This window comes from Mirounga leonina, unplaced genomic scaffold (genome assembly GCF_011800145.1).
Source record: "Mirounga leonina isolate KUSES-001 unplaced genomic scaffold, KU_Mleo_1.0 Mir_92, whole genome shotgun sequence".
Lineage (NCBI taxonomy): Eukaryota > Metazoa > Chordata > Mammalia > Carnivora > Phocidae > Mirounga > Mirounga leonina.
This window is the reverse complement of record NW_023270852.1, coordinates 4039099-4045251: the sequence shown is the minus strand read 5'-3', so window position 1 is coordinate 4045251 and position 6153 is coordinate 4039099.

The window sequence follows — 6153 nt, the reverse complement described above, 5'->3', positions numbered from 1 at the left end:
CTTCCCGCAGAGCAGGGAGCCCGATGCGGGGCTCGATCCCAGGACTCCGGGATCATGACCTGAGCTGAAGGCAGACACCCAACAACTGAGCCACCCAGGCACCCCTAAAGATCTCATTTTAAATGTTAAGAAATTGAGATCTGAAGAATTTGAGTGTTTACATACGTGTCAGTGGTTTTCTCTTCAATTGACACTAATGAAATTACAAAGGCAAGCCACGGGCTGGGAGAAACTATTTGAAAAAATATATCTGATAGGGACATTTCTCCAGAATATATAGAGTACTCAGTAACAAGAAGAAAAACAGCTCAATTTTAAAAATGGGTGAAAGATTTAAAGATATCTTCTTTGACTAAAAAAAGATATATGGAGGGCAAAAAAATAGAGGAAAAGATGGCCAACATCATTTTGATTAGGGAAATGCAAATTAAAGGCACCACTGGGTACTTCTACATACCCACTAGAATGGCTAACATGAAAGACTGACAATACCAAGTGTTGTAAAGTCAGTGAAACGACTGGGACTCCACTTTGTCAGTTGGAGTGAGAAATGGGATAACCACTTTAGAGAAGTTTGCAGTACCTTATAGAATTAAACATGCACTTAGTATCTAACCCAACAATCCCACTAATCAGTATTTGCTGAGAGAAATGAAAGCCTGTGTTTGCTCAAAGACTTGTAGATGAGTATTCATAGCGTCACTGATTCATCTGTCACAACCACTTAACTCAGGGACCCAAAGGGTATGCGAACCTTGGCTCTGCCATGGCCAACTGCTCCGTCCCAGGAGATCCTAAGGGAGCGGGACAAATTGAAAGCATAGCTCCGGGCTGGGTTTGCCAACGCTGTTGCCGAACAAACGCCGATAAATTCACTACAAGAGAAGCCACTAACTCAAGGTAGGAGGGTTTGGAAAAGAAAAAGGGAGACATTTATTTCAGGTGCCAGCAGCTGGGGGAGAGGTGGCGGGTTCAAGCCTTAACAACCAGCCTTCCTGCGGGCAAGACGAACATCTAGAGTTTTATAAGGTGAGGTGGGGGTGGGGCATGCAAGATAGCAGGCAGAGAGCACATGATTATGGGTGAAGGTCAGTAAGTGTTCAGCCCATGATCAGGGGCAGGGAAGGGGACGTGTGGGATGTGGTCTTCTGAGCATTCCATCACTATCAGGGCTTTTCTGGTTTAGTGGTTGGAATGTTCTGGTCATTTAAAAGCATCTTCATCAATGCCTCAAAAAAGTGCAATAAGAAATAAGCACAATGGGTTTTAGTTAGAGCATGCGTTAAACTGTCTTGTCTACTTCTGGTTTTAACTGTTGGGGTCCTGGCTGGGCAAGAGGGCTTGCTGACAATAGTAGACTTATTAATAAAAATTTTAAAAATAACCCTGGGAACAACCTAAATGTTCAACTAACAGGAAAAAAAATTGTCATGTATTCATGCAACAGCATTCTGTCTAGCAGTAAGTAAACAAATTACTGATACACACATGTTGATGAATTTCAAAAACATTATGCCAAATGAAAGAAGCCAGACATAAAATCTGCCTGAAACTATAGTGATGAAAATCAGATTTGTGCTTTCCAAGGGCCAGGAATAAAGGAAGGAGATTGCCTACAAAGGGGCAGGAGGGAACTCTTGTGGTGATGGAAACGAAGTGTTCTATATCATGTTGGTGTGGTGGTTACAGGACAGCATACCTTTTTCAGAACTCATCAAATTTCACTTAAAAATAGTGAATTGTATATGCAAATAATATCTCATTAAAGCTGATTTCTAAAAAGACCATCACCCCAAAACTTCATTTAAAGATGAAAAAGCTGAGCTCTAAAGGTAAGTGATCATGAAGATAGGGGAAGTTAGAAATCCATCCAGCATCAGAAGGAGTCATTGACTCCTTATCTAGGGCCATATGCATTATAACTTGTAGCTTATTTTTAGAAAGAAAAGCATCAAATGTACTTTCATTTATTTAGGTCTCCCCCCTCTACTATTTGCTGGATCTTCTTGGGAATGCAGTAATTAAAGGTTTGTATTATCAGATTTGTCTTCTATTTAGCTCAACCCGGGATCAAACCTGTTGATAGTAAATAATATTGGAGTCCTCAGTTGAATGACAGGTTGTCTCACAGTTTCTAAACCCCGTCAGTAAAAGGGGACTAATAATTCCCCATCAGGTTTTTAACGGGCTAAGGAAAATTAAGAATGTCTCAACCAGCAGTTCGGTAGAAATAAAGGTATTATTTCCAGGTTTGTAACTTGTATTGTGTTTCTCTATTGCTTTGTTTCAAAAGAAAGCAAATACTTCAGTTGACAACTCAGAAGTATTGATAAGGAGGTTTTTGCAGACTTCATTTGGAAAATGCAGGGGAGCCCCCTGGTGTAGTTTCTTGTTACTGCACTTGAGTGATACTGCCATCAAGCGGAGAGAGGAGAACTGCCTGGCGGAGGTAACTCAAATAACCGGACCGGGCGAAACAGGTGATGGGGGATTAAGGAGTGCACTTGTGTTGAGCTCTGAGTGATGTATGGAAGTGTTGAATCACTATATTGTACACCTGAAACTAACATAACACTGTATTTTAACTCTACTGGACTTAGAATAGAATAGAATAGAATAAAATAAAATAAAATAATTAATTAATTAATTAGGAAAAAGAGTGGAAAGGATTTTGTGGAGCCTTAATTTGAGTACTCATATCTTTTAGTAGTCCTGTGACATTTTTATGATAATCTGGGATATATACACAGCATTCCGCTTTAATAATGGTACATGTATCTCTTTGTGCTGCTGTTAGGACATCTAAAGCCATTCTACTTTGTAGAACCACTTTGCACATTTGTGTGACCTCAGCATTAAGTAAGGAGATGCTGCTGTTTTGTGAATCACCGAGTGCCTTTATGGTGTATTTATTAAGGGCTTCCATGCGCCAAATTACATTTTCCAACCCTACGGAGGGTACAAAAATGGACGTCAAATGGTCATACCAGTGAAAAACAGATCAGGTTCATCTTTGTTTTAAATTGGGAAGATTAGCTGGGGTAGTGATGCTTTTGATAAGGAGCCCATGAATCCAGGCAAAACCTAAGGTGCAATGACCTATCCACCCTGGAGGAAGGCAGGGCCATAGGTTAGTTCCACATAACCAGTGGGTTCCATCTAGAGCTAGCCATCTGATTTCAGGTGGCCTTATCCAATCAGGAGCAAACCAGTTAGTTGCTGGAGTATAATGGTTTGAGAACATGTTTCCAATGATAGCCATCTGAAATGTTGGGTGTTATTTGCCCAGGTGTCTTATGTATTATTTCTTTGTTCCCAGCATAAAACTGCGTTTCTACAGAGCTGTCTGGTGGTGGGTGTGAACCATAAACCTATATCCCAAATTTGATACATACCATCTTTAGTCTAACAATAACTAAGGTTTTGTGATTTGGGCACTAATGGATGGGCATCAGTTTGTGGGCTTGCAAAGTCAGTTAATATTTTAATAGTCTGAGGGTATGAAAAAGTCTGGTTATGTCCTGGTAAATTCCATGTCCTACTGATCATAGGTGGATCTATCACGAAACATGGTGTCATTAGGGTTATATATTATTTCTGGAATATAAGTATATAGAGAGTGCCAATCAGTGCCTTGTAAAGGGGAAACCCACCAGGGTAACTGGGATGTGTTTGACACGGGCAAAATTTCACATATCCAACAAGCTGTTTGATTTTGAAGTTCAGCGTAATGTTGCGCCCATTGTAGAAGGGAATTGTCTGCTAAAATTGGTGAACAGAGAACAAAGAGAAAACAGACAACCTTCATTGTCCGAGGAGGAGTTTGAGATCTACAGGTTCACAAGAGTAAGAAGGCATGCTAGTTTGTTCATTGATTTCCTTTGAAGGAGGTACAGGTCTTATTCTAGATATATGGCTTCCTCTGACTTTACTGCAGTAGGAGTACATTATATGACCTAATATGGACCTTTCCATTTTGGATTTCAGTCCCCTGCTGTATTTGATTTCCAATCTTTCATTTTATTTATTTATGTATGTATGTATTTTAAAGATTGTATTTGTCCATTTGAGAGAGAGCACGTCTGGGGGTGGGGAGGGGCAGAGGCATAGGGAGAGGGAGAAGCAGACCCCCATTGAGTAGGGAGCCCCGTAGGGGGCTTGATCCCAGGACCATGACATCATAACCTGAGCCGAAGGCAGCCACTTAACCAACTGAGCCACCCAGGCGCCCCTGACTTCCGATCTTTTAAGGAAACCATATCTCTGGGGCTTACATGGGATGGACTTTTAGTTATAGTTAAATCAGATTTTGGGGGCATGTGATCAGTGTATTTATTAAATAACTTATGAATTAAACTGGCCTTGAGTGAATAATTCAATAAAGAATTATAATCTTCATCCGGTAACAGGTCCACTGTAAGAAACGGTTTTCCATATAATAACTCAAAAGGGCTAAGTCCTAGAGGTTGTCTTGGAGCAATCCTCATTCTCAGCAGTCCTGTTGGTAAGAGAGTAACCCAAATTTCCGGGGTCTCTAAACTAAGTTTAGTTAGGTGCGAAAAAGCTATGATTAGCTTTTTCTACTTTTCCAGAGGATTGTGGATGCCACGCCATACTGAATGTAGAAAATACTTACTTTTTAAAGCTTGTGCTATTTGCTGAGTTTTTTTGTGCGGGAAAAGAAGGACCATTGTCACTTTGAAAGAATCATGGGAGGCCAAAACGAGGAATGGTTTCTTGCTTCGGTTACTTCCCTGGCTCTTTCAGACTTACATGGAAAGGCCTCGATCCATCCTAGTAAAAGTATCAACAAACACTAGTAGGAACTTATAGCTTTTGCAAGGAGGCATTTGTGTGAAATCAAGCTGCCAGTCCTCTCCTGGATAAATTCCATGCTTTTGGACTGGTTTTAAAAGTGGGGGTGGGGGGTGGGGGGTGCGGACTGCGCCTTCTGGATTTACTTGTGCACAAACAGTACAGGATAAGCAAACCTGTTTTATTGTAGTTGTTAAATTTACCCCATCAAATATACTTTTAATTAAATGTTTTAATTAAATTAAAGTACCTTTGCCCAAATGAGTTTCCTGGCATAAACCCTGTATGACCTTCCACTGGTTATTTTTGGGTATAAAGATTTTTCTCTCATCATTAACAAGCCTGTCCTGTGCATTTTTGGAATATCCTCATCCCTGGGCTATGTGAATTTCTTGGTCTGAGTAGACCGGAGTTAGAGACTTTATTCGAGTCAAGCCTGGTATAAAACTGAGTATTTGTTTATTTTGCACTGCCTGCTTGGCTGCATCATCTGACAAATTGTTTCCTTTAGATTCTAAGGTCATATCCTTTTGATGTCCCCTGAGGTGAAACATCTACCTCCTTGGATAGGTGTACAGCCTCAAGAAGAGTAAGTATTTCAGGCCCATATTTGATTGAGGAGTTATGGCTCAATAATAATCCCCTTTCCTTCCAAATTGCCCCATGGGCATGTAGCACCCGAAGAGCATATTTGGAGTGAGTATAAATATTAATTTTTAGGCCTTTTGCCAATTGAAGAGCATGGGTAAGTGCTATTGATTCAACCTTTTGAGCAGTATTTATTGGAAGGCTTTTGCCTCAGTGGTCTTAGTTAAACTATAGCCTATCCAGGTTTTCTTTCTCCCTAACCCATGAAGCTATCGCCGTTGGTAAACCAATGATCATTGGCATTTTCAATAGGGGAATCTTTTAAATCTAATCTGCTAGAATAAACAAGATCGATCATCTCTGAGCATTCACATTCTAACAGGGAAGGATGATGGTCAGGTCTAGGCATAAGGATAGCTGGGTTTAAAGTTTGACAGGTTTTTAAGTATTATTTTAGGTGTGTCGATAAGCATAGCCTGGTATTTAGGAAGTCAGCCTCCCATCATTCATTGGTGGCCTTTGGTCTCTAGGACACTTGGGACCTGATGTGGAGTCACCACTGTCAAGGACTGTAAGTCTTGAAGCTGCTTCTACCAGAGGCTTATTGCGGCCACTGCTCGAAGACAAGCCGGCCACCCCTGTGCTACCTTATCGAGTGACTTTGAAAAATAGCCCACCGGTCTTGTTTCATTTCCGAATTTCTGGGTAAGAACTCCCAAAGCGTGTCCCTGTTTTTCTACTACATATAAA